General features: G+C 34.8%; 1 pseudogene; it reads left to right on the forward strand.

Annotated features, from left to right (window-relative positions):
• Positions 1-6,096: 6,096 nt before the first annotated feature.
• On the forward strand, positions 6,097-8,543 carry LOC715142 (peptidyl-prolyl cis-trans isomerase G pseudogene; annotated as a pseudogene).
• The last annotated feature ends 1,710 nt before the right edge of the window (positions 8,544-10,253 follow it).

Raw genomic sequence — 10,253 nt, forward strand, 5'->3', positions numbered from 1 at the left:
CCAAGCTAGGATGAAATCTCACTCAGCATCTTTGAACAAGTTCTAAAAATAGTAAGATTTTTAAAACTGACACCACTATGAATAAGAATATCTCTATGCATTTATTATAATAATAATGAATTGAAGCTAAATTGTCAAACTTTTTGAAAATGCATTCTAGATATTATTTTATTAAGAGGAGAATATTAACGTGTGTGTGAGTGTGTGTGTGTGTTTGGAGTCTGTTTAAAAAAGAGTTTCATTTAATGGTGATCTCTCCCATCCCTTAAATGTTCAATTGTTACTGTATGTGATAAGTTAGTGTTGAGAAAACTTTTATTCTTTTTACCTCAGCAATGTGTGAGAAATACTATTTGTTTAGTCAAGGCAGTTTCCACTTGGCTGTTTTCCTTGACTCTGATTCCACTTTAAGATGTGTGCTCTAGTTTATGGGCAACATGCTTGCATATTTCTTACAGATGGACTAAACTTGGGAGCTTATCAATAGTTTGGACTTGGAAGTGCAGTAGTTCTAATGGGAAAACCTTGCCTTGCTGAACCGTTAATGCTCAAGGTTTAAGTGTGAAAGCCCAGCTGTGCTTAATCCACTCCCCATTGCAATTTCCAACAGAAGCTTGGAACATGCTCAAAGTCAGGAGCTAAGCAGAGGCAGGGATCTAGTGACTTAAGAGGCTGAAGAGATTTTCTCTCTCTGAGTTGAAATGTTTCTCCGAACTGTTGTGGGATTTGACACTGGAGTGTAGCATTCCAATCTCTGTTTAATATAGGGACTTTGAGGGTATCCACATTTTCTACCTTAGTTCTGTTTCCTTCTTACCATGTATGACAATGAATTCTATCTGATGGGACCCCAGACACATTGCCTGATCACCCTTCTCAAATAATGCTTGACAGTTCAGTTCTCTGGAGTTTGCATTCGGATCTGTTTTACATCAAAATGAATTTCTCTGACATGTGTAATCCTCTGTAAGCTTGAGAAGAGAGCTTGGTGTCTGTTCTTCTCCCTAGGATTTCTTTCTGTGCGCGTGAGGGAATGGGAAATATAATTTATCTTACTTTGAAGATGAGAATTGGAGAAATATTGAGGAGACTAAACAATTTTATTAGGAGGCAGAAATAAAAGTAAAGAAAAAATGATATAGGGAAGTAAGTGGAGAAAATAAATTTAAATATAGAAATGGTATAGAAAAGGAAATAAACTTTCCTCACTTCTATGGTTAAGTGTAGGTCCTAATAAATGGGATAAAATTGGCTGCAATTTTTTTAAAAATCTCAACTTGTTTATAAAACACAAACTCATCAAAAAATCGTGAGAATGTTCTATATAAATAAAGGGAAAAGTGTATACCTCTCTTCCTCTTTCCCCAAACCTATCCTTATTCCACTTCCAGAGGTGAGCGATGTTAATATTATGTATGTTCTTTGACTCACCTGTTGTGTTATTTGGGTGAGCCACTGAACTCCTTTAAGCCTTAGTTTTCATATCTGTGAAGTGGGGATAACACCAGTTGCTTATAGCATTGTTGAGAGGATTAAAATAGGTAAGTCATTTGTATAAATATGTATGGCACAAAGTAAGAGCTCAATGAATGTTGGATATTATTTTTCCAGGCACATATAAGTTTATGTATTTTATAACAAATGAAATATTCCTCATTATGCATACTGTGATGTAAATTACTATCTTTAAAGATACATTGGAAACATTTTTAAAATATATATAAATATTTATATATATATCTTATTTAAATGCATGCATAAGATCACATCGTAGTTAACAATTTTTTTTGGCTTGCTTTCTCTCTTCATGCCTTCTCTATCCATATTACCTATCTTGAGGAAATCCACATAAAGGCTTAGTGTGTATATGTCTATATTTTCCTTCAAGCTCATATAATCATAGATAAAAATACATATGTATATTCATAGAATTTTGTCATTGATTTATAAAAATAAGATTATAGTATACAAATATATTTTTACAATATATGCAAATTATAAAATATCTTTTCCTGACCCTTCCTTTACTAATAGAGGCTGGAAAGCTTAACATTTGAAGTCACAGCAAACATCTTTGGTGCTGAGGGGTAGGATAGGCAAATGTCCCTGAGCTGGATACCCAAGAGGAAATCTGTTGCAAGGATTTTTAGGAAAGTTTTCTTTCTTAATAAATGGGATAAATTTGACTGTTGTTGTTGTTGTTGTTGTCCCTTGATCCTTTTTGGAAAGTGGAAATAAAACCCAAAATGACAATATAATCTTTGGACCTTGATGAGACACATGTGATGATAAAAGCTATAATGTTAATGGTGGCATGATGGAAATACCAGGCTGAGTGCCTGATAGCATCTTCAGTGGCTGAATTAATACCAGCAACTGCTGACCTTTGGATTTCCAAAATAAACCCCAATTTGCTTAAACCATGATCAGTGAGTTTTCTTTTCTTTACAATCAAACACATTCTCAACTGACACGCAGACTTTTCTGGATCTCGTTTTCATCAGTGAAATCTTGTTGAAGTTCTAACTGATTACTTATCATGGCAGCATACTATTTTATGGTGTGAATGGTTACAATTTTGTCAACCTTTCTTCAATTGGTGGATTTTTTTGTTCGGTGTTTGTTTTATCTTCCTTTTCCCCCCCACTTCAAACAATGTTGCATCAAACATCATTAAAAATATATCTTTATGTAGTGAAACTATTATTTTTATGGGACAAATTCCCAAGAGTAGAATTACTGAGTCAAGAGTGTATATATTTTTAATTGTAATAAATGTTTCTAGAATGTATTCCAGAAACAGGAATAATTTACATTTTACCAGAAGTGTGCAAGAATAAACGTTTCCTTCCCAAGTCTCTACTAGTAAGAACTGTTATTGGTCTTTTGCCAGTATAATGTTTATAAAATCATAACTCATTGTTGGATTAGTTGTTCACATGTTCCTGACTGGTGCAGATTTTAAGCCTTTTTCTATATTCTATTGGCTACTTGGATTTGTCCTTTTGTGAATTCCTATTCACAATCTCATATACTTTTCTCTTGGAAATTTTCCTTCTTGTCAATGTAAAAGAGATTAAAAATACATTGCAGGCACCCATTTTCACTTTTCAGCATTGGAATTTGATTATAGTGTTTGCTATGGACTGAATGTTTGCATCCCTCCAGATTCCTAGGTTGAAACCAGATCTCTAAGGTGGTGATATTTGAAGATGGGCCCTTTGGGAATGTATCAAGTCCCATTAAGTATGGGATTTGTGCCCTTATAAAAGAGGCCCCAGAGAGCTTGTTCACCCCTTCCACCATGTGATTACACAGTGAAAACATGACCCTCTGTGAACTAGGACATGGGCCTTTACCAAACACCAAATCTGCCAGTGCCATGATCTTGGTCTTCCCAGCCTCCAGAACTGTATGAAATAAATTTCTGTTGTTTATAAAGCACCCAATCTCTGGTATTCTGTTATAGCAGCCTGAATGGACTAAGATTATGTCTTTTGCTATAAATGTTTGAACTTTTATATGGCTAGAAATGGTTTTTAGAACACTTTATTTTCTAGTTTTAGATAAAGGAATCTGCTTTACCATGAGATTATGTATAAAGTCACCTACTTTTTCTTGCAGAATTTGTTTTTCTTTCTTCCCCCCTCTGTTCTATCTTTACCTTGTAATTGTAAATTAGAAGTTAATTTTGTATGTGTCTTTTATTCATCTCTTCAGAAAAATCCAACTCCTAGATTTGTTGATCTTTTGAATGACTTTTTGTGTCTCGATTTCTTTCAGTTCAGTTCTGATTTTTGTTCTTTTTCACCTTCTGCTAGCTTTGGGGTTGATTTGTTCTTGCTTTTCTAATTCTTTCAGTTGTGAAGTTAGGTTGTTAATTTGAGATCTTTCTAACTTTTTGATGTGGGCATTTAGTGCTATGATTTCCCTCTTAACACCATCTTAGCTGTGTCCCAGAGATTCTGGTATGTTGTATCTTTGTTTCATTATTTTCAAAGAACTTTATGATTTCTGCCTTAACTTCATTATTTACCCAAAAGTCTTTCAGGAACATGTTTAATTTCCATGGAATTGCATGGTTTTGAGTGATTTTTTTGTCTTGACTTCTATTTTTATTGTGTTGTGACCTGAGAGTGTTTGGTATGATTTCAGTTCTTTTGCATTTGCTGAGAATGGTTTTATGTCCAGTTATGTGGTCAGTTTTAGAGTATGTGCCATGTAAATTCTTTAATTCAGATCCTTTAATTCAGAATTTGTTTGTTATCTGTGTGGATTGTTTTGTTTAATGAAGAATGTTCTATTGGATGAAAATATCCCATTTTGTTTATCTATTGTGAACCCTGAATATCTGAGACAGGTCTCAGTTAATTTAGAAAGTTTATTTTGCCAAGGTTGATGATGTGTGCCTGCGACTTAGCCTCAGGAGGTCCTAACAACATGTGTCCAAGATGGTCAGAGCACAGCTTGGTTTTATGCATTTTAGGGAAACATGAGAAGTCAATCATCATATGCAAGATGAACACTGGGTCGGTCTGGAAAGACAGGACAACTGGAAGCAGGGATGGGCTTCCAGGTCACAGGTAGGTGAGAGACAAATGGTTGCATTCTTTGAGTTTCTGATTAGCCTATCCAAAGGAGGCAATCACATATACATTGATCTCAGTGAGCAGAAGGGTGATTAAATAGAATGGGAAGGCAGGTTTGCCTTCTGCAGTTCCCATCTTGACTTTTTCCTTTAGCTTAGTGATTTTGGGGCCCCAAGATTTATTTTCCTTTCACACTATGCATCTGTTGAGAGACATTTTAATTATCTCTAATGATTAGCAATTACAAATAAATTGGCTATGAACATTTATGTATGATGTTTTGTGCAAATATATTTTTAATTCTGTTAACTATTTAGAGGTAGAATGGTTGGGCAGTACAGTAAGTTTAAGTTTAACTTTTAGGAGACTACCAAACTGATATCCAAGTGGTTGTACTATTTTACATTCCTACCAGCTGTGTTATAAGAGTTCTATTTGTTCTACATCCTCACCAATGCATGCTATTTTCAGGCTTTTTAATTTTAGCTATTATAATGGTTATAGCTATTCCAACTGCCTTGCCTGCTTTGTATTTCTGCCAAAAACAAGTGGTAGTGGCTGCCTCTCTTACTATAGCAAGCTCCAAATGAATCCACTTTGGTTGTTCTCATTTGAGTAGTCTTCATCATTTATTTAGAATTTTCATTAATTATTCCAAAGTGTTTGCATTTCTGTATAAATTTTAAAATCCATTTTTCTATTTCTATGGAAACCCTGTTTAAATTTTGATTAGAAATTCATTAAAGTTATAGATTTTCAGTCTTTTTAAAAATTTTTAAATTTTTACCTTTCTTCCTTTTCTGAGACTCCTTTTATTTGTATTTCAAATGCAAATATTTTCCACATATGTACTTACAATTGTTAAATCCCTTTTGATGAACTGACCCCTTTATATAAGGACCTTATCTCTTTTTACAGTTTTTGTCTTCAAATCTACTTTGTCTGATAAGTAGATATACTGCTTTTTTCAGTTTCCATTTGCCTGAATTGTCTTTTTCTATTTCTTTATTTTTAGCCCATCTCTGTTTTAATACATGAAGTAAATTTCCTGTAGGTAGCATATAGTCGGGTCTTGTGTGTGTGTGTGTAACTTATTCAGCCTCTTCATGTCTTTTGATTAATTTATAATTTACCCCATTTCTATTCAGTGTTATTATTGATAATCAAGGACTTGCCACTGCCATTTTATTTGCTTTCTGGTTGTTTCGTTGATCCTCTCTTTCTTTTATCCTTTTCTCCTGACTTCCTTTGTATAAAAGTAATTTTTTTCTGACAGTATGTTTTAATTTCTTGCTTTTTATTTTGTGTGTATTACATGGTTTTGTTTTGTGGTTAATGTGAGGCTTGCAAATAACATCTTACAATCAATTGTTTTAAACTGATGACCACTCTGATTACAAAGAATAGAAAAACAAGCAAATAAAGAGAAAACTAAACAAAAAACAAAAACACCTCAACAATTAGGACTGAACTGTCAGGGAGGGAGGCAGTTAGCGGGCTTTAGCTCCTTTTCTGGCAGGGGTAGATATGAAACGGTTTAAAGGACTGGACCAAAGAAGAGGAAACTCTACCGGCACAGGAGAAAAGGGATCGGTTGTCCTTGTTTTTTTTTGGTCTTTTCTTCATTTGAAGATTAAGTATTGGAGCCATGGGAATAAAGTTTCAATGTCCTCGATTTTTTTTTTTTTGACATTGTCATTAACAACCTGCTGGAAGAGTTGTCTTTGAATTATTTTCTGATGTGTGCCCCCAAACAAGTGAGAAGTTTAGTTGTCTTTGTACAGGTGAAAAGGGGACAGAGAAATCAACTCAGAGCCATTACATTGTAAGAGTTGTCTCTTTCACAGAGTTGTCAAGGACTTTATGGTTTAAGGTGGTGACTTCAGTGAAGGAAATGGACGAGGAGGGGAATCTACCTAAGAAGGATTTTTTGAAGACAAGAATTTTGCTGTCAAAAACAACAAAGAATTTCTCTTGTCAACGGCCAACAGAAGGAAGGATACAAATGGTTTACAGTTCTTCGTAACAATGAAACCAACTTCTCATTTAGATGGGTGTCATGTTGTTTTTGGACAAGTAATCTCTAGCCAAGAAGTTGTAAGAGAGAGAAAACCACAAGACGGATGCCGCTAGCAAAGCATTTACAGAGGTACAGATACTTAGTTGTGGAGAGGTGATTCCCAAATCTAAAGTTAAGAAATAAGAAAAGAAAAGGTATAAATCATCATCATCTTCCTCCTCCTCATCTAGTGACCAAGATAGCTCAAGTGATTCTCAGTTCTCACCTGATTCCTGTGATTCCGAAAGTGCTTCTGAAGAGAAATCAAAGAAAAGGAAAAAAAAAAAAAATCGGAAAAAATCCCAAAAACACAAGAAGGAAAAGAAGAAGTGAAAGAAAAGCAAGAAGAGTGCATCTAGTGAGAGTGAAGCTGAAAATCTTAAAGCACAACCCCAGTCTACTGTCTGTCCAGAAGAGAGAGTACCTGAAAATAGATTCCTAATGAGAAAAAGCCCTCCTAAAGCTGATGAAATGGAAAGGAAAAGCCAGAGAGGGAGAAAGAGAAAGAGAATGTAATCCATCTAACTCCCAGCCTGCTTCATACCAGAGATGACTTTTAGTTACTAGATCTGGCAGGAAAATTAAAGGAAGAGGATCAAGGTGTTATCAAACTCTTCCAGATCCAGATCAAGGGACTGTTTCAGCCTTAGTGAGACTCCTGCACATTGGAGGCAAGAGATGCAGAGAGCTCAAAGAATGAGGGTATCAAGTGGTGAAAGATGGATCAAAGGGGATAAGAGTGAGCTGAGTGAAATAAAAGAAAATCAGAGAAGTCCAGTTAGAGTAAAAGAGAGAAAAATAACTAACCACAGGAATGTATTTGAGAGTCCAAACAGAAAAAATAGAAAGGAAAATAAAGTTACAGACTGTAAATCTAACAGCAAAGAGAGACATCAGAAGAAATTCAGAAAAAGATGATAAATATAATACAAACAAAGTAAAGGGACAAATCTAAAATTAAGAGTAAGAGCAAAGAGAAATCAAAGAGTAAAGAAGGATATTCAAAACATAATAGACATGAGGAAAAGAGGATGAGATCAAGGAGCAAAGGAAGGGATCATAAGAATGTTAAAGAAAAAGTAAAGCAGCCTGATTCTAAAGGAAAAGATCAGGAAAGGGGTAGAAGTAAAGAGAAGTCTAAACAGTTAGCATCAAAGAGTAATGAGCATGATCATAGTAAAACTAAGGAAAAGGATAGATATACACAATCCAGGAGTAGAGAATGTGATGTAACTCAACATAAACACAGTTATAATAGCAGAACAGGAGAGCAAAGCAGAAGTAGGCACAGAAAAAGAAGAATGAGATCAAGAAGCCATGACAGAGATTGCAGCAGAAGAAAGGAGTACCATAGATACAGAGAACAGGAATACGGGAGAAGAGGATGGTCACAAAGCTGAGGGAGAAGAACACCACCAGGAAGATTAAGAAGTAAAGATAGGAGGAGAAGGAGGAGAGACCCACGGAGCTCAGAGAGAGAAGAAGGTAAAAACAGAAACCAAGAAAAATACAGAAACCAAGAAAGTAAGAGTTCACACAGAAAAGTAAGAGTTCACACAGTGAGAAAAGAATGTACCGTAAAAGTCGTGATCGTAATAACCTCAAATAATAGCAGGGGGAAAAAAGGCTGGTATAGATCAAAGTCCCTTCTCAAAAATAAAACAAAGCAGTCAGAACAATGAATTAAAGTCCTCCACATTGAAAAATAAGGAGGATGAGAAGATCAGATCCTCAGTGGAAAAAGAAAACCAAGAATCAAAGGGTCAAGAAATTGACCGTGTACATGAAAGAAATAAAAAATGTGATCATGAATCAAGCCCTGAAACAGATGAAGACAAAAGTGGATGAATGAGTTATATAAACTTATTTCCATTCTGTTTTGAATTTTAAGTTTGAGAGACTTGCTAGTGAATCTTCTTTATGTTGTTCCTTTTCATTGTTTTTGGGTTGTTTTATGTTTGCCCCTTTTTTTAATGTGGATTTCACTGAGTTGATCTTTTGATAATCTGCAATCTGGATAATTTGTACTGCTAAAGTTTTAATAAACTTGAAATCAGAAAAACAAAAACAAACAAAAGACTCTACAATTTAACTCCATCCCTCTAACTTTTTGAATTCTTGTTGTCTCTATTTATATCTATCATACAATCTAGCAATCCCACTGCTGCATATATATCCAAAAGAAAGAAAACTGGGATATCAAAGAGATACTTGCACACTCATCTTTATTGCAGTACTATTCACAATAGCCAAGATATGGAATCAACCTGTTTGTCCATTAACAGATGAAGGGATAAAGAAAATGTGGTACATAGCCACAATGGAATATTATTGAGCCATAAAAAAAATGAAATCCTGTCATTTGCAGCAACATGGATAGATCTGGATAACATGTTACGTGAAATAAGCAAGGCACAGAAAGACAAATATTGTGTGTTCTCACTCAAATGTGAGAGCTAAAAAAGAAACTGAACTCATGGAGATAGTGAGTAGAATGATGGTTACCAAAGGCTGGGAAAGGTAATAGGGAGAGGTGGGATAAAGAGGGAAAGGCTAATGTGTACAAAAATACACTCAGATAGAATAAGATCTAGTGTTTGGTAGCACAATTGATCTTATTATTAACAATACTTTATTGTACACTTCAAAATAACTAAAAGAGTAGGACTGAAATGTTATTAACACTAAGAAATGATAAATCCTTGAAGTGATGAATATCCTGATCATCCTGATTTGATCATTTCATATTGTATGCTTATATCAAAATATCACATGTACTCTACAAATATGTACAACTATTATGCATCCATAGTAATTAAAAAACACATCTTCTAGAGCTCTTTTGATTTGTATGTTAAATCTCTCATAGTCTTCTTCCAATTCATTTTCATCTTTTTTGTCTTGTGATTTTTATCTTTTTCTGTGTTTCTTCATACTCTAAATTTTTTTCGGCCACTAAATCATGTCTCAGTAGTGATCTTGAACATCTTCTCCTTTAATTCATCTCCTAAATCATTTAGTTGGAAACTATTTCTTTTATTTCTGGAAAGTCCTCTTGAGGAATGAAAGTAGAAGGTAAATGAAGTATACACAGATATCCCTAAGCTCTTACTTTTTTTCCTTTTCAAATTGTCATCTGTCTCTTCCAGCATCTATCAAAGGTTGGTTCTGTGTTTTGTTTGTTTTGATTGATCTTTCTGTCTCTGACTGCTACGCTGCTCTGAGGTATTGTTAACCTGGAGTACATCTCCCTGCTTTCCTGTCTCCTGTACTCACTCAGCCTGAAGGGTGGGAATGCTTCACTCACCTGTTAAAATATTTTTGAGGAGCCTGAGAGATCTGGTAGACACTAGGGCCTCTGTTTATCTGTCCCCTGGGTCCACAGATCTCTGTAAGTCAAACATTCCCAAGATGCACATTTTAGTTGAAATCCTTCTCCCAAGGCTTTCTCTCTCTCTCGCTCGCTCTTTTTCCTTAAGAGAAGTAAACCTTTATTTCCTTGTTCTGACAGTAGTCTTAATATGTCTTTCCAGTACATAACAAAGAAAGCCTTCCCTTTTATTCTCCCAAAGAAGCAGTTACACTCTGGAGCTTATATATAATTT

This window comes from Macaca mulatta, chromosome 6 (assembly GCF_049350105.2).
Source record: "Macaca mulatta isolate MMU2019108-1 chromosome 6, T2T-MMU8v2.0, whole genome shotgun sequence".
Taxonomy (NCBI): Eukaryota; Metazoa; Chordata; class Mammalia; order Primates; family Cercopithecidae; genus Macaca; species Macaca mulatta.